Source organism: Fundulus heteroclitus, chromosome 7 (genome assembly GCF_011125445.2).
Source record: "Fundulus heteroclitus isolate FHET01 chromosome 7, MU-UCD_Fhet_4.1, whole genome shotgun sequence".
NCBI lineage: Eukaryota > Metazoa > Chordata > Actinopteri > Cyprinodontiformes > Fundulidae > Fundulus > Fundulus heteroclitus.
The window spans coordinates 33,894,989-33,914,152 of record NC_046367.1 but is presented as its reverse complement, the minus strand read 5'-3'; the positions used below and the strand labels follow the sequence as shown (position 1 = coordinate 33,914,152).

Here is a 19,164-nt window from a genome sequence, read left to right as displayed (position 1 = left end):
TAGCGACGATGCGAAAACGTGTGATATTTTGGATTTTCAGACGTCATTTTTCAAAACCGCTCCATAGGAAATGAATGAGGGAGGTTTCGGGTTTGTGTCGCTCTGAGGTGATTTGCGAAAAATCTATAAATGCTACACCAATGAGGGTTACATTTCCTGATTCCAGACAAAAATTCCTACGTTTTGATGTATAATTTATGTGGATAGGTTGAAAATTGAGCGAGTGAGAAGACGTTGTTCGGAGATGAAGAATTTGTTGAATTTCTAGAGTGCGCACTCTATAACTGCCTCCTTGACTACCATAGCAACGCATGTTATTTGCTGAATTTCTTGAAAAGCCAAAACTATTTTAAGGAGGTACTATATGAAAATGGTAAAAGATATGAAAAAGCTGAAATAGACCATAATAGCTGAAAGATATCACTACATTTTAAAAGTTGAATGGCGTTTCTAGCTGAAAGTAGGCTGAAGCAGTAAGCTGTCAAAAGGCAGCTGAAATGAGCGGAATTTTAGTGAATTACATTCATTTCCTATGGGAGAAAAAAAAGCTGAAAATGTGCAGAAAAAGCTGAATATTTTAAAAAGTTGAAGAGTTAAAAGTACAAAAAGACATAGCCATCCATTCCAGAAGAAGCTGAATTGTTTAAAAGTTGAATGGTTGAAATCGGAGAAAAACTGTAGGAGGAGAAGCGAAGCAAAGTTTAAACAGTAAAAAGGCGGAAGAGGATCTCAATAACTGTGAATGCCTACTGCATTCACAGTAATAAATGCTTTGACTGTATCACTAGCTACGTCTACATGGACAAAAGTAATCGGAATAAAAAATTAGTCATGTAAACAAGGCAATCGTAATATTGTGATGGGATTAAGCTCAATTGGGCTGAAATTGTAAAACAGTTGATAATCCGATCAACATGCATGTAAACCCTTGTCAGGATCAAGTCATTCCGAAAGTCCACCCAACGTAAACGTGACGTATTTCCACATTGTTGAGTGGAGGAAATACGTCGAAAAGCAAAACTGTCGGAGCTCCCGATACAACCTTTCTATTCAATACATTAAAAGAGCTCAAATTTTTTATTTATTCTGTAACGTTTCAACCGTAATCAGAACCTGGTGCAAGTCTAGCCTAGGTGATCGGAAGACAAACTCGTATAATACTGCTTTGTTTTCATGTTTTTTGTGTTCAGCAAACACATAATTTCTTCTTCTGTATTTTTTTAAGGGACATTTTGATAACTGTGCATGTCAGATGGGTTCTCTTCCGAATAAACCCAGGTGCACACACACGCACATTATGACCTGATTAATTGATTGTGTGCCCAAATAAATGGTACAATCTGATTGTTTAATCCAAATACATTTAAATCCGATCGTGAAATTTTGTGCATGTAAACACGGCTACTGTGTGTGATAAATCTACTCAATTTATGATCCTCCTTTTTTGAATTGTTTTACTGAAAATTAAATCACTCTTTAATAACAGTCCAATGTATTAAGATGCAGGTGTTTATTTTATTTTATTTTTTTGTATGGTAAAAGTCAAGCACTCTTTGGGGTCCCATGTGTGCTTTGGGGGCACTAAGCAGCAGCTTGGTTCGCTTATGCCTTGGTCCAGCTTGGTCTTATTTCCCTCTCTCTAGTTGTCAATTGTGGAATCTGATTAGTTTTTATAAAAATTTGACAGTCAGATTTTCCTTATTGGTTAAAAAAAAAAAAAAAAAGAAGAAGAAGAAGCAGCAGATACCGCGGCTACAATTTTAGATTTTAAATATACTTATATGGAGCTGAAGCTGTAGTATGTGTGTTGTGCTGAATAAATGGCATGTGAGGGAGTTTTAACCAACTAAAACCTGACAGAACCGGGCTGATTCCCATGTAATTGGCCCGGGGCCGCTGCTGAGGTCCGCTAACGGAGTTTTTTCTATCGATCCGTGGAAATGAATGAGGGGCCGGACCGGATGTGGGACCAGCAGCTACCTTCAGCCGGGCTCGGAGGAAATGTGGTGCTTTAACGGGCAAACAATAGCGCCCGTCTGAAATCCTCTCACCTCCACTCCTTCTGGCTGCCTTTTTTTTTTTGTTTTGTTTGATTGTTTGTTTTTTATAGGGAAAAGGAGGAGCATAATTTGCGCAGCGTTCATTTACAGGTGCATTTTGCGCCCTCCGAGGGAACAGAAAGCCGAAAAAAGCGCCGCTATACCCGGACACTCCGGACTGATTACCCTGCAGGTAGGAGCAGAGACCGTTACCGACTCCGGCTGTCAATGTCAGCGGCTAACTAGCTTAGCCCACTTCCACTTACCAATTTAAACACAGCGTGGCCGGTATATGTGTGTGTGCGTGGGGAGGAAGTTGCTGACTTATTGTCAGCCGAGCAGCTAAACTAAAACACCCCAACTTCAGTCCTTTTAAAAATAAAAAAAGATATATTTTTTTTCTCGCTGCGACACAAATGTAGCTAACTTAGCATGCTAGCCGTTAGCAGCAGCTGCTCATGAGTTGCAGCAGTTTTGTGTTATCGCGTTTCGCTGCCGGATTTCACCCATTTACATGACGGTGATAATATGAATTTAGCATGCATCACGCATCTTATGTGTTTTTTTTTATTTATTTTTTATTTTGTGGTGGTTTGTTAGGTTTAAAAGTTGTCTAGTCATTTACTGAACCCGCAATAAGCCATGTGTGTGATAAGATAAGCGTTGTCAGTGCTGCCCTGTTTATCCGCAGCGTGGCATTTAGATCCACATGCTGCAGAGCCGGAGCTGCACACAGTTACTGTCATGACTCGCTATATTTACAGGTGACCCATCTTTCAGCTCTCCCAAAGGTTACCTGAGTTCATTTCATTCTGCCTCCCTCCCTGCCTCCAATGAACTGATAAATTCAGTCTTAGATGATCATATTTTAAACCAGGAAGAAATGCCTTACATTTCTTTCCTTTTTTACTCTAAAATCTGATATGATGACCAGTGTATTTTTATCTTTGTAATTGAGTTAAAGCTGTTATTGATTGTAGTCTTTAAAAGAAAAAGTCCAATTATATTTATATTTCAGTGTGTGATCCTGTTATGGGAGTCTAGGGCGTATTGGTAAGAGTCCATGTTGTTTTTTGTTTTTTTTCAGCATAAGAGATCTGAAAAACACGCTGTGAATAAATTTTTTTCATAGATTTATATTTAGATGATATTTTAAACGAGGAAGAAATGTAAGGCATCATGACAGGAGGCATTTTTTTTACTCTAATGTGCGATATTGTGATCTGTTGCAAAATCTGCTATGATGGCCAGTGTAATTTTAGCTTTGTAATTAAGTTAACGCTGTTATTCATTGTATTTTTTTTTTTTTTTAAGAAGCTTACATCAGAAACTTTTGGCACTGCTGCTTTTCAGATGGGGAAGTGCACTTGTTCCTCTCGTATTCATTCAGTCAGAAAGCATGTTGCGTTATCAAGAGTTAAGTGTAACTCAGCCCCCAAATCAGCTTTTTTTTTTTTTTTTCCAATAGACTGTTAACATGGTTGTCTTATAGTGCCGTCTACATATCCCGGTCATTATTTTATGAAAAGTGTGTGCATATTTGTTGAAATCCTTTGCATTTGTGTCTAAAATCATCAACGTGGCGCCTTTTAGGGTTAAACGGTTGGTCTTGCATTGAATTTCAAATTAACATGGCTTTCGGTGGCTGTGGCGTAATTCTGAGACAGTGATGTCGGCAGCTCTGCTGTTGTGTTATAAAAAGAGCTCCCTCTTCAGAAAACAGAACAAAGCTCCATCTTGTGCCTCCATAGCGAGCACTGTTGCACTTTTCACACCCTCTAGCGACTTTTTTTTTATTCTTCAAAAAAGCAACAAGAAACAAATCTACCAACTTTTTATGTCTTATTGCCGAATTTACATGAAAGCAACCAATTGCCCTGCCATTAGTGTCTTGAGGCAGCCGGGAATTGGCTGGTGTGAGACCGTGGTGAAGTTGTGTTTTGGGTAGACCTCCCAGTATCGGCTCCTACAGGAGGCAGACGTCGCTGAAGCAGCGGAGCGCGAATTTCAAAACTACAACTAACTTCACCGCAGTGGCTGTGAACTTCCCTCTCTGCCTTCCTTCGTATTGAAATTTAGCTGCTGCTGTCAGAGCAAAGAGGAGATCAACCACGCTTCGTGTCCACATTACAAATGAATCACGATGCTCAAAGCTACCGGAGATCCCGGTCTGGATTCAAAGCAGGAAATGAATATTAGGGCTGGGCGATATGGATTAAAAAATAAATCTCAGATTTTATCATACCAAATCCAATTAATCGATTTTTTTCCTCCTTTTTGTTTCATAAAAATAAATTATTTTAAAACCTTGCTTTTTATGTCAAGTATTTCGTCAGGGAGTTGACCTGAATTCAAAGTGCAACTAAAAACAAGCTGTGAAACATGCTTGTAAAACAAGATGGCAGCCGTGCCATTATAAACAATGAAAATATAACAAAACATTTGCTGCTAGTGGTATTACACATTGAGCTAAGAACAGCCTTCACTGCACTTGTGAACTTCAAACTAAGTTAAAAAAAAAAGTAAATAAGTAAATGAAGTACCTCGTATTATGGTTAAAAAAAAGTTTCCACTTAACAATATTTTGACAATATATTTGCCTAAACATATATTCAGCATCACATGCTGTTCTCTTCATGGAAACCCAATGAGTGTATTGGCAAAATAAAATCCAGATTTTCCAAAAATGAAATCTTAAAGAATTGTAAATTCGAATTAATCGATTCAATCGATTTATCGCCCAGCCCTAATGAATATATATAACTGGACCGATCCTGTTCTCCACTGCCTTGGCTGCGGCGGCTTCAGGCGTTGCTCAGTCAGCGCCTTGAGCAGCAGCTCGAACTGATAAGGCTCTGGACCGCTGGCCTCCCTCAACCTCCAAGGACGAGTGGGGTGAAAAATCCTCCCCCTCAAAAGACTGAACCGTGGCGTCACTACCAGCATAACTCTGCTCATTCACCATGATTCAGTATGGCTAATCAAACTTACAGCTGCTCCCCCCCCCATCCTGAACACAGACCCCCTCCGTTCCCGCGTATACCCGCCTACTTTGATGGAGTTTTTCAGATTTGTCTGGGTGGAAGATAATGCCTTTACATGGGGGCGAGTTACACTTTAATATAATTACTCTTTGAGCAAAACAATTTTTGGGTTCTATTAAGCCGGGCATACACTGTACGATATTTTCTATTGTTGTACTCATCAACAGCTCAAACTCTACGACCAAACCGCAGGGTTTAAAAGTTCCCAGCTCACCATATCTGTTCTTACAGTGTGCGGCTCTGATGCAACCTGACTGCTCACACTGTATATTCAGAAACCACAAGTCGGACTCAGCCCCGTAGAGAGATGGCGCTACTCGGTCTGTTCTACCTGGAAGCCAAATGTCAACAGTAGAAGAAGAAAAAGGCGGAAGTGTCGATGCTCACTGTTAAATGAGGCTCACAAGAAGAAGACGCGATGCCTTGACAAATCTAAGAGTAGCTCCTCCGTAGTTTGACTCCATGTCACACGTACCGCCATCATATTTCTCTCCACTATGTTCTCGTTTGGGAAGACGAAGATGAAATTCCTTGTTTGCGCGTGCGCAGTGTGCGAGGTCTGGGGGAAATCGGCTCGTAGCTCCGCTTCAACAGCAGGACGCGCTCACCATCGCCTCACGAGGGCCGACTGCATTTCAAACATGTTTGATTTGCATCCGACCGTCCAGTTTCTGATCGGGAGGTGGTCGTAAAAGGCGAATCAAAAAATTCTTGCACGACTGAAGAATCAGTTTATTTCCAGCTTTACACATATTATTGGGATAAAATATGCTGCAGTGCAATATTAGGAACATGCCCTCCTGCACCATCATTATGGACTATTGGAATGATAGTATTGGTCGCAATCAACGTTGACTGCATATTATGGCCTATTAAAATACACACACTTGCCAGTTTATTAAGTACTCTTTACTGGTACAGGGCCAAAACCCTTTTCTGCCCTCCTTAAGTTTTTATAGCCCAGATTCCAGAAGCTTCCCTCATAATTTTTGTTTTTATTGACATCATAGCGTCATGGAGTCGCTGCAGGTTCATCAACTTCCAGGCCTCCTGTTCCAGCCACAACATAAAGGGGCTTTTTAAGAGATTTGGTAACTGGTGGCCTATGTCCTGTTTGTACCTTTGTGAGATGGTGCATTGTTCTGCTGTAAGTAGCCCGGGGAAGACGGCTGCACTGAGGTCATAAAGGGGGCGGCGTTCAGCAGCAGTAGTCAGGAATGCACAGTTGGTACCAAGGAGCTCAAAGTGTGCCAAGAAAATGTCCCCTTCATTATTACACCACCGCCATGGCCTGAACAACAGCTGCAGGATGGGTCCATCCCTTTTTTTTTTTTTTTTTTTCCACCAAATTCTGGGCCTTTCCTCTAAATGTTGCAGCTGAAATTGCATCACCAGACTAAGCAACATTTTTATGTTACTGTCAATTATTTATTAATTTATATTCTGCGTACCTTGGTTGTAGCAAATAGCTATTTTGAGCTACATTTCACTTCAAACCAATCTTTCCGTTCTCCCCTGTCCTTTCATATCCACATGTTGTGATTGTGAGCCCAGCGGTCGCTGTTTTTTTTAGATCAGTCTCTGTAAACCTGAGAGATGTTTGTGTGTGTGAAAACACACACAAACACGTAAAATACGTTAAAAAAAACAACTTATTTTCACATTTATTTATTGAAGACTAAGAATTGCTGCAACTTTCCATCTATAACATGAATCTGATCACATGCGTTTAATAAAATAACCAGTGATGGTTAGGAATGTATGCTTTGAGGCATAACTGTGGATAGTCTTGTATTTCCCTTTATTTTCTTATGTTGGATTGTAAAGTGTTCCCTTTATCAGTGGACACAGTAGCCTTTGTGTTTTCTCCTGTGTTACAGTCCATATTAACGTTTAATATGTGTTGGCTATTGGTCCCAGTCCCAAATGTACTGTTGGAACCACTGAGCTATATTATACACTGGAGTGCTAATCACCGGCTGTTAGAACGAGTCGCTTTGAAGCCACCAGCCGCCATATTGGTACTCCCTATTTCCCCCCAGTAACTTGGGAATATGTGCGCTACAGCATCGAATAACGAGGATTTTCTCATGTTCAGGGGGGGCTTAAGACTTTTAAAATGTCAAATGCCATATACTTTTATGTTATGATCTAAACATATCAAGTACTGAGAAAGTCATGTGCTGAAATATTTTGCATTTTATTCACTTAAATATATATGTTTAACATTTATAAATAACTATACAAAAACATATATTTACATATGTGTATACATATATATACATACATATACACATACTTATATATATATACACATATATTTATTTAATATCAATAACATGTAAAATATTTCAGCACCTAATTTCCTAGTATTTGATTGTGTTAGTACATCCACTGACTGTAGAATTACCTGTGAAATGTTTTCGCTCAGCCAGAAAACTGCTTGTTATTGCAAGCAAATCCTATGGGGTTCTGTGAGAGTAGGGAGTAGCAAGATGGCGGCCAGTGACTTCAGTTTTTCGGCAAAATCAGCACTCCAGCTCAGTGGTTGGAACACCTTTTTAATGTGAAGTCTCGCTGCAGGAAACGCCCAAACCTGACAGTTTATAGCCCCAACGACGCTAACGTCACACAGTTGACTGGAAGCACAGATTGAAAGACGCTTATCGTTGTTATAGTATTGTTAAATGCTAAAATCACATGATTGTGCTCTTTCCTTTCTATCTTTTAGCATGCTGGCCTCTAAAATCGCTGTCTCATGTGTGGATTGAGGCTAGTTGAAGCTCCATCCAATGGCCAGATGTAAAATAACATGCCAAATATTGCATCCAAGCAATCTTTATGCAAGTAAAATTTTCTCACAGATTCACAGTGCAAAAGACAAATTGCAGTTCAATATATTGTGCAGCTTCCCACCCTGTGAGAAATATTTCTTTGATTCCAGCTTAGGGCAATTAACATCTTTGTTTCTCCTTAAAACGCTCTACATGATCAGGCTTGCTTAATTTAGCTGTTCTTCCAAGAACGACACAAACAACAGTGTGGAAAGAAAAACGTTGTGCAGATAGAGGCGAGGCTTCTGCTTGGTGAGGGTCTTCTTCCTCAAAGCGTTTGTGCAAAGTTCAACGTGACAGTAACTCATTGATCTGCCTTATCCTCCTATCAAGCTCAGTGTTGGCCTATAGGACTTTGAGGTATATCTGCATTGATAAGGCTTTATCTCAGAAGTGACATCATGGACAAACCATCAAAGGTTCTTCCTTTTATCGTAGTCTGTTATTTACCGATTATTCAATACTAAGACAGACACAGCCACTTCTGTCGTTCAGACTTGAGCAGTAATTCCTCCCATTTTCCATTAGTCCCCTGACTTTCCCTACAACAGAAACAAAGCACTGGGGCATCCTCGGGTCTTATCAGTCACTGTCTGCCTATTAGAGCCTATTAGCAAAGTGCTGAGGCAGCTTTGAAGGGGTTCTAATCCCGTTTTAGGAATGCAGGGCCTTTCATTATGGCTAATTTGTTAGTTTTGTCCTGTCTGGAATAACCCAATTTCAAATTAACCGGATACAAAAAAAAAATGGGGATACTGCAAGATTTGTTTTTCTTCGCTTTTATGAATTGAAATGGTTGAAATGCGACTTGTTCTGATGCTGGTTGTTTGTCAGCTTAGTCGTGTTTTGCCTTCTTTATTTTCTTTATTTTCATACATTCAAGGTTCCTATGCCTGTAGCAAATGTCTGGAAAAGTTTAGGAAAAAAGAAAATTCATTGCATAAAATGTTTTCCGTCCTCTTAGATTTTTTTTAAAGGACAAACCTTTAAGTAGTGCTTTCTTATTAATTTGTATTTACATAAGAAGCTTTAATATTCATTTGCTACATCAGATCTTAATTGTAACATTAAACCCATCTGTATTTTAATTTTTTACTGACTTGATGAATGTGCAGCCTTTTAAATATCAGAAGGACTTTTTTTACTAGTTGTTTGAATCCTCATACATCAGGACCTGAATTAACAACCATTGCTCTAGACCAGGTGTTCCCAAACTTTTCAGCCTGCGACTCCCAAAATAACCGTGCCAGAGGAGGGATTATTTCCTTTCATTTTTTAAATTTTGAGAGTAAAGTCGTAAAATTACCAAATAAAAGTATGATTTTCTTTAAGAACTTTTACAAAAAAGTGCAGTCTTCCCCCTGCATTAAACCGAGGCATGTGCAGAATCTTGTGAAGTTATGCTTTGACATCTGTTTCAAAAATAAGGAAATGCTTAATTTTATTAGCAAATCGACATCAAATCATGACCCAAACTTTGAGAACCCTTGCTCTAGACAACTTGACATTCTAAGTGAACCCTGAACTGTGATTAAAAATCCAAAACAAAGCAGGAAAGGTTTTGTTTTTCTGTCTTTTTTGCAAATGTGGATAAAGTAAAGGGAACAAAGATAAAATGATCAGAAATAGGGACAATCCATTCTTTATCTAAGTCCAAGAGTTGTAGCCTGAATGTCAATCAAGCGATTTTTACAGGAGTTATATCTTGTTCTCATGTTCATAATGTTGTAAAAACTGCAAAAAAAATGTAGAAATTCTTGAAAAGCATGACATCTTGAATTAGAAACTACATGGAAAGCCTTTACATAGTTTTAAAATAACTGTAGCAGAAAATCTAAAACAAATTCTCTCTTCGGGGTAAATATTGGGTTAAAAATGTATCATTTTGGTTCTAATTTCTTGCTTTGTGGCTATAGGTTTCTCCATGGTGGTTTTCCGCTCGTCCCAGAAACTGAAACCTCTCTAGCTGATTTATTTTTATTTTTCTAACCAACAGCAACATCTGGCTGTAGTGGAAGTGCAGCCTTAAAATAAGCAGCAGTATACCTTAAGTTGCTTTGAGTTCAGGGCGGTGCTGTAACGCTATGCGAAGAGTGAGAGCGATGAAACATGAACAGAATTTCCTCTCCTATTTTTATCTCCTGGCGTCTGTGCCTGGTGGTGGAGCCCCTGGACGGCTCTGTGACCTTCAACAGTTTCCTCCTCTGACTCTGGACAGGTCGGCTCCGCCGGCTTACCAAAACCATGAAAGCGTCCCTGAAACAACCCAGAGGTTGTTGTGTAAAGCAGCGCTGTTATTCTGCTGGAGGCCATTCTCTCTGGGGGGAAATAAAACTCAAGGATGGCATGTAAACATTTGGCTTTTGGATATTCAGCTCCCATCAGCAGAGCCTTTGAAATTGACTGGTGCTCTTTGAGCGTTTTAACAGTTTTCTGTCACGTTATAAACACCAAAAGTACTTCGGGGAATTTTAAGTGACCAACACAGTTAGTCATGTTGTTGTGTTTTCAGAAAAGGTTGAAAAGTGTGGTGTGTCTTTGATATTCAGGCCATTTTCCTCGGATACCCCCAAAAAATAATCAGGTGCAATCAAATGCTCACAAAGTTCACCTAACTGGGGAATACCAGGTTTATCTTGATGTATAAATATTCTGTTAAGGCCTTGGAGATTTGCTTTAAATTATAAAGCAAAATCTTAACCAAACTCTCTCAGAGAAACGTCCCACAAATCTGATTTTGTACGCAAGCAAGAGAAATATTGCTTATTTATCCATTTTGGCGAGCAATAAACTGAGATTCATTTCCTATTGTTTCTTTCACACTGCAAAAAGGGAGCTAAAAGTAAGTAAAAATTTCTTAAAATAGTGTATTTTTCCTTGATTTGAGGGGCTAAATAAGACAATTTGCCAATTGAATGAGTATGTTTACCCCTAAAATAAGATAATTATATATCCCGCCTTTGATATAAGATGATGGAGATGAATTGTTCCTATTTTAAGTGCAAAAATCTTATTCCATTGGCAAATAGTCTTATTTAGCTCCTCAAATCAAGGAAAAATACACTGATTTCAAGAAATTTTCCCCTACTTTTAGTTCCCTTCTTGCAGTGCAGTTTCTGCTGATCTGGTTAAAAATAAAATAAATTGCTGGCTCTTTACTTGTAGAAAGGGTACCAGTCTCCTGGAAAATTAAATAACCTTCTAATAAACCATCTAATTAACCCAAAAATCAATAGTACTCTAAAAAAACAACAACAAGATATTGACAAAGTAAAAAAAAGAGGAGCTGCAGAGATCCTTTGCTCAGGGGAGAGAGTCTGTCCACAGGACATCTATTAGCTTTGATTTTTATTTTTAAATCACTGTAATGTGATATAATGTGGAAAAGTTCAAGCGGTATGAATACTTTAACAAGGCACTGTTACCTACAGCAGGTGGGACGCAGAGTTTAGCAACACACACAGAAAACATTTATTTGGAAATGATTATTAATGTCGGTTCCTATCACACTGCAAGAATAGAGCTAAAAATAAGAAAATATTTCTTGAAATTAGAGTATTTTTCTTTGATTTGAGCAGGTAAATAAGATTATTTGCCAATGGAATAAGATTTTTACACTTACAATAGCAACAATTCATCTCCATCATCTTATTTCAAGTGCAGTATATCTAATTATCTTATTTTAAGGGCTAAAAATACTCATTCCATTGGCAAATAATCTTATTCACCTGCTCAAATAAAGGAGAAATACATTAATTTCAAGAAACTTTTACTTATTTTTAGTTCTCTTTTTGCAGTGCAGCAGGTGCGTGAAGACCGTCTACACGGTGACTGGTTGTTGGAGCTCAGCAGATGCCTTCAGTATCCTGGTAGAAACAAACTCTGTCTTGTTCTATGTAAGTGTTAATGCGATCTGACATATTCAGGGTGCACATAGCCTGGTAATCAGCGCTAATCTGATCCACTGGATTAGACGACGTGAATCCAAGATGCTCCTTACAGTACATGTGCGGCTCCTGCCTTCCAGAAGTAAACTGTCTCTCTAGCTATCCTCCAGATATTCTTTATTGGGGCTGTTCAGTTGGTTTGTGCGCTTATTCAGAAGGGAAATGCGTTGTTTTTGGTAATTTTTTTTTCGTCCTGCGGCTGATGGGTGATGCCACAGCTCCTGCGCCCACGCTGACCAGGCAGTTCCTCCATCAGGTTCTGGGATCTGTTCTGCTGTCATCATCATAATCCAATTTTTTTTTCCCCCTGCTGTGGGATTATCGTGGCTATGAGGCAGGCCAGCCTGTGACCATCCACCGCTCTCCGCAGGCCTTTACTTTCATTTTTATTTACTTTGGATTTGGGGGGATAACGAAGAGGCAAAATGCTGAACCAGAGCGCGGTCATGATCTTCACTGGGATCTGTGGGGCCATGGTGTTCATGGCCATGGCCTACTATGTCTACTGGTAAGTCCAGCAAAGGCTTCTGGCTTTAGAATGGAAATGTGCGTCCAGTCTGATTATACTCCACATTTTAAAATGCAGCAAAAAAACCTCTGAGTGTATCTGGAGTATTTCTCTTCAAGCAAAATGTTGTTGTTTTTTTAATTCCTCTGCAACCTCTGCATTTTTAAGACATGCAGGGGTTAATTTTGAGTATAGGAGAGCCGTCCAGCCTTAAGCAGCTTTAACCCAGTCAGCGTTACTTAGCCACAAGTATGGCCCGCTTTCATCGTCTCCATCTACATTTATTATTTCCCCCAACCACCTGTTCATGGTTAATCCCTTCGCTCATATTTCAGGAGCACATCTATGTTTTCCACAATGCACAGGACTTTGATGTGCTCCATTAGATTTTTATTTTCTTCAGATTTTCATTCGTTTATTGAGCATTTTAATAAAAAAAAAGAACGTCTGCTCCCAACTGCTGAGCTGTACGCTGATCCACACGGTTTTCCTTTTGAGGTATCCTGCAAAACAGCAGGTGGAAATGGAGTGAAGAAGTTGTGCTATATTGTTTTGGAAACAAAGGAGTGGCGCAAACTGATATAAGTGCTTGTTTAAAAAAATAACCACTTTTTTATCTCCATGTTATGGGCTGATAACAAAAGACAGCTGCACTGCAGAGCGGCTGAATGCCAGTTTGGTTTATAGATGACTGTGCAGCTTTAATTGAGCTTAACATCTATTTTTTTTATTAATAATATAACCAAGTTATTTGCAACCATGTTTGAAAAGATATGTCTAAGCTCTAAGTTGTGTTGAATCCTCTGTAGTTGCTGTTTATGACCTTATTCGTGGCATAGATGGGATCAGAAAGGAGTGTCTGTAGAAAGAGAAAAAAAAAATGAGAGCAAAGTTCATGACTTATTTGGAAATCGGTCTGCGGCCCGGCATGTTGCAGCAGCAAAGAATCTGGCCGAGGAAGCAACTTTGTTGGCAGCTCGAGACGAAACATACCAACAGTGACTGACCGCTGAGGGGTGAGCTACAGTAAACGAGAAACGGCGATCCTGATTGTAAGAATCATTAAATCTAGCAAACACGGATATTGTTTGTTTGTTTTTGGATTCATGTGTTTGACAGATGTGAGAGAGGCTGGAAAACAAACCTGGATTCTTCTGCCAGCCTGGAGGCCTCTAAGCAGTCAGTACTTGTTAGAATAACATCTGTGATCTTTGAGTTTTTCTGGGACTAAGCTGGGGGGTGGGGGTGGAAAAAGAAACAAATTTACAAGGTTATTGTAGGTTTAAAAAGAAATTCCCCTGCTGCTTATCTAAGAGAGAGAAAATACGCTAACCTGGGAATTTTTATTTACATCGTGCCAAATCACAGCATCTCAAGACACTCTACAAAGTCAATTCAATCAAATCATACAGACAGATTAGTTAAAATGTCTATCAAGTCACTTGCCTGTAACATTCACTCCTGGATGAGCATGTAGCTACAGTGGACAGTTCCTGGCATATTGTGTCGTTGACTTTGCAGCAAATCCTCATATTGAGCATGCATGTAGCAACAGTGGAGAGGAAAACACTTCTTAAACAGGTAGGAACCTCCAGCAGTACCAGGCTGAGTGTGAACGACCATCTGCCACGACCGACTGGAGGTTTGAGAAGACGGAGACACAAAAAGAACACCGAAGCACTAATTCAGGCATACTTTCTATGTAAGAGAGGGCAGTGGCAGACTAAATGCATAGGTGGCTATGTCTAAGAAATCAACAAAGTTGAGCAGACGGGCTCCAAGCGAGGTTTTTGGCCAAGAAGATGAAAGAGAGCGCAGACAGTTAGTCGAATTACAGGTTAGGTAATGGCTACGTCTGAGAGACAGAGTCTATCATCTATAAGGTGAAGTTATTGAAAGTCGCCCCCCCTCCCCCCAGTGATGCTTCACAGCTAAACACAAGGCCAGATGTAGCTACTAGGTAGAGGGGGAAAAAAAGAGAACATTAAGTTTGATGTTAAAATAACAATTCAAAATTGGAGAATAGTATATTTCAGCAGAACGAGGGAAACTGGGTCTTCACGCCCTCTAGCAGCTTAAGCCTATAGCAGCATAACTACAGAGATCAAGATAAACTGAGCAACTCTGAGCTTTATCAAAAAGGAACATTTTAAGCCTAGTCTTAAAAGTAGACGGGGTGTCTGCCTCACATACCAAACTGGGAGATGATCCCACAGGAGAGGAGCCTGATGTCTAAAGGATCTGTCTCCCATTCTACTTTTAGAGACTCTAGGAACCACCAGCAGACCCGCAGTCTGAGAGCGAAGTGCTCTGTTAGAAATATACGGGGTAATCAGAGCTCTGATGTATGATGTTTAATTATTAAGGGCTTTATACCTGAGAAGGTGTTGCAGTATTACAATTGTAGACGTATGCAGCAACAGGCAGGGGAGGGGCAGCATTAAACTACCCTATGCTTAAAACAAACAGAGAAAACTCTGGTCAATTGGACCCTCTTCTCAGGCGTCTTATGCAAAGTACTAGAAAGAGGAATCTTTCCCTGAAACTGACCTGTTGTATGTTTAGATAATTAAACCAAACAGATGTTTGTACAGTTTCCATTATCAGCTCGCTCAATTAAGATATTAGACATGAGGAGGCTTGGCTTAAAAACGGAGATATCAGGGGTTTGCTGAAACGTGTTGCTAGTAACTGCTGAAGCTTTCTAGAGGTGTTGAAGCTTGGTACTCTAGGTGTGAAACTACTCACTTCACATAGAGGTAAACACCAGTTAAGCTAATAAAATGATGTGTAACTTTCCTAGGTCGTTAAACATAATTCAGGATTTTTGTAATTAATTTAGATCTCAAATTTAAACCGTACTGGTTCTAAGAAATTCTAAATTTAATAAAATTAGTGAAGCATTCAGAAACCCTGATAAGCCCTCTCTGTTCCTCATTCGGGGTTACTCCTGGACTCACATCCTGCTCTCACTCACCGCCTGAAACCATAGATGTCTAATAACCACCATCCTCATTTTTAAAGATAAACCGTGCTGTGATGTTACCATCACAAAGGTCAAATCTGCAGCATCATGCTGACACATTTATTCCTCTTTAAACTGATGATCCACCCTCGCTACAGTACCCAATACAATACTGCTACTGTGTTTGAATTTTTGCATTTACTGGCTCCAAAATCAGACCTTGTTTTTCCCCTAATAAGTTCCTTTCATGAAAATCTCTCCCCTACCTGCAACAGTCTGGCCTCATAACGTCTGTTTGACCTAATATTAAGATGCCTCACCTCGCAGTCACTGGTATTTATAAAGAAAATAGAAATGTGAAGGGGTATTTAAGGGTTTAAAAATGGGCTGCTGCTTTCTTTTTGACCAAAACCCTGCATATGTTATTTTCACCACACTTTACTCTCAGGCTCAATATTGTTAGTACTAGCAAAGGTTTATTTATAGAAAACGTTGTAGGTAACAAGACAGCTGAAAACCTAGTGTCTGTTCAGATGATAATCTTTGTTTTTCCCACATTTTGTGAAGGTTGTGACCTGAAAAACTGTCCGATGTGTTTAGGGAAGCAGCAACTCAGTTTATTGTTATAGGAAAACATCAATGATATTTAATGTTGAAATTAATGTTTGTTGGGATTGTTGCTTTTAAAGGATGTAAAAAAAAAATTCCCACTGTTGGTTTCATGAGATCAGTACTCTATTGTAACAATTATAAAATTGTTTTGCTGCAGCGTGTATTACTGAATTTTAACTCATGGTGAAGGAAATTTAGTATTTTTATTTTTTGTAGCCGTTATAGTTTCTGGGATCGTTTCTTATTGGATTTAAGTTCAAAAGGGCAGAATATGAGGAGAGAAGAGTGTTTAAGGAAGCAGCCAGTGGGCCGAGCCTGAAGAACCATGGGGTTGCTACCGGATCTCGGATTAGAAACGTTGGTCAGAACTCCTTTAAAACTGGCTTAGCCTACACTATAATGGGCTTTGCTGCAGTTGTGGGAACAGTCCATTCCTGATTGTTCTGTAGCCACCTTCCTGCACAAACATTAACAAGCTTCCCTTGTCATTGTTGTGTGTTGGTTGCTTTTCCAAAAACAGGTTTTCTGTCAGAGAGCTTTATAAATCAGATTTTTTATATATATATATATATATATATATATATATATATATATATATATATATATATATATATATATATATATTTTACCAAATGGATCTCAAGGTCAGGGTGTAAATCATTTAAAACCCAGCAGCCGGTCTTTGTCTGCATAAAAAAATCAGACAGTCTTCCTGATTTGGACTATTTCAGCATGCTTTACAGTACACCGGCAGCCTGGACTCCTCCTCAGGCTGTTGCCGAGTTCTGATCAAGTCCCACCGTGAATCGTTGGTTTCCCCACTGGAGGAAAGGTAACCTCCAGCAACTGCTGTTAATCATTTACTGGACTATACGGTCTTATTCTTCTTCACCATAATAATCCAGAAGCCACATTAATAATTAAGATGGGTCTAAAAGAAAACACATTTGGAGATTTGGGACGCTGTCATGAGCAGATCCCTGGAGCTATTTTTTTTTTTAACCGTCTGAATTTTAATAAAGATTTAAAAAAATATTCAAATTTCATACAACAAAACCATCTGAGAGCCAACCTCCATTGTAGGCATGGGTCAGTATGAGATTACCACGGTATGATACCATTGAGTAAAAATATGGTACCATTATCAAGTAGTTTTGTTTAAAAACAGCTCGTTTTCTGTAATTTGCCAGCTGTAGTTTTAAAGATATAAAACCGTACAGTGGTGTCCATCATCGCCCATATCAAATCACTTATCACTTATCACTTATTGTTGCTGTTGTCAAATTGTCAAATTTGACAACATCACAGATGTAGAAGCTCTGTGATCACTTTTTGAGAACATATAGAACATTGACCTTTTGGAGATTAACAAAAAATCCAAAACAGATTAAAACCTGTGCTCCTAATTAATTTTTTTAAAAATCACTGCGATTGGAAAGGGAGGTTCATCCTTAAAATCCTGAAATTATGACATTCATGCCCATGAGGTGATGTGCATCTCTGAGCGTACCTGAACAAATAACAGGTCTTGACTGGGAAGCTACATTTTTTTGTCATACTGATGATACAAAATACAAAAGAATTATGATTTTATTAAGCAAAACAATTACAAACAAGGAATATTAATAATTAAATATTCAAGTATAATTTCAAATTAAAAAAATAGCTTCAAGAGTTTAAAAAATTTTAAGTTTTTTTTTCTTCCTTTCATACATATTCTAAAAAAAACAAGGCGCAATGTTAAAAGCATTTGGCATGAATTAAGGGGAACAAAATAAAAATAAAAAACATCTTTATACACTAAACCACAATCAGGGCCCATAGTTAGTTTTCCAGTTAAAAATGCTCAATCATTTATTGTGAATTGTTTCATTTTTACCTTTTCACCCATAAATAAAACATGCTTGACTATAATGGAACAAAGTAAGTATTTGAAAATACAGCAAGGGTCACTTGGAAACTCTTGCTGTGTCTAGCCAAGTTTACTGGTTGTGCCCAAGTCTGGAGTGAAAAATAACATTGATGCAAAAATCCATGACCAATTAATGAAATAGACTTTATACCTAACATTATCCATTTAAGAATATATAAAGTTGTCATTAAAAAACTAGAAATTCGTCCTGCCAGTTTGAACCCTGGCTCTGACCGTGGGCCCAGACGCTTTACTCGCTTTGTCTGCTGGCGGTGGTCAGAGGGCCCGGCGGCGCCGACTGTCTGGCAGCTCCGCTTCTGTCAGTCTGCCCTAGTTTGGAGCGTTTTGGAGTCCTTGGACCCAATAAAGAGTAAACAAGTACAGGCCATTTACAATTACAGAAGTGTCCATTTGCATCGTTTGGTTTTACCAATTTATACCGTCCTTGAACTGTGGTTGGGGGGCTACACAGTGCAAGGGCCGCAAATGGTCCCCAGACCACACCTTGGACACCCCTGCCCTTAATAAGAGGGACGGGTGGTGCTCCTGAAGTTTTCACATGACACGTCTGTCCCGAGATTATTTTGTTACCGGAGATGTTTCCAACAGCTAACCAGCATCTTATCTTGACTTATTGAACCCTTATTAAACCAGCCCATGCCTTACATTGTGTTTTCAGTGCAACATTATTTAAAAAAAAAGGAGTTTTCACTATTCAAAACGAGTTCACTTTTTCAAAGTGGTTTTGACTTGTGACCCACGCTGAGAAAGAAAGAGGCTATTTTCTGCTTCTGCTATTTTAAGCAGGTTTGCACCAACAGTACTGCTGCCTTTGTTGTGTTGCTGCTTCTCACCGTTGACCGAGTGTCTCCTCTGCTGTCTGTTCGCAGGTCGGTGGTGTTGGCTGAAGGGCCGTGTAAACGCGGCTTGTAAAGGAACTCCACCGTGGTAAGGTCCACGTTTGTGTAATTTTAGAGACATTTGCCTGAAAGTTCATCCGAGTTTAGCCAGGCACATCCTTAAAGGGATCCACGATTAGTCGCAACAACAGACTTTATTTGGGAAATATCTATTTTTAGATGTAAAAACAACACAATAAAAATACTATAAGATGCTTTTTTTTTTTTTTAGAAAGGCATATAAAATATTGTCACACGGGCATCCCCATGTTCTTTATGCTGCAATGCATTCTGGGTAAATTATATTTACAGGTCCTTTAGCGTTAGCTCTGTCCAGCCAATACAACAATGAATAACGTTAAACCTTTTCAGTTTGAACTGGAGCATTTTGAAATTAAAGGCAA

The 19,164-nt window shown here is 39.1% G+C and overlaps 1 protein-coding gene across 3 annotated transcripts in view; it reads left to right on the top strand.

Annotated features, from left to right (window-relative positions):
• Positions 1 to 1,896: 1,896 nt before the first annotated feature.
• agpat3 (1-acylglycerol-3-phosphate O-acyltransferase 3) overlaps positions 1,897 to 19,164 on the top strand; it is a 30,996-nt gene continuing 13,728 nt past the window's right edge. The window contains exons 1-2 of one of the 3 annotated variants that reach the window (XM_012850998.3): positions 1,897 to 2,232; positions 18,752 to 18,809. The gene's annotated coding sequence lies outside the window, so the exon portion shown is untranslated. Of the gene's footprint in view, positions 2,233 to 11,921; positions 12,373 to 13,325; positions 13,425 to 18,751; positions 18,810 to 19,164 lie in introns of those variants that run through there. The other 2 variants (XM_012850999.3, XM_036139538.1) reach the window with 2 other exon arrangements.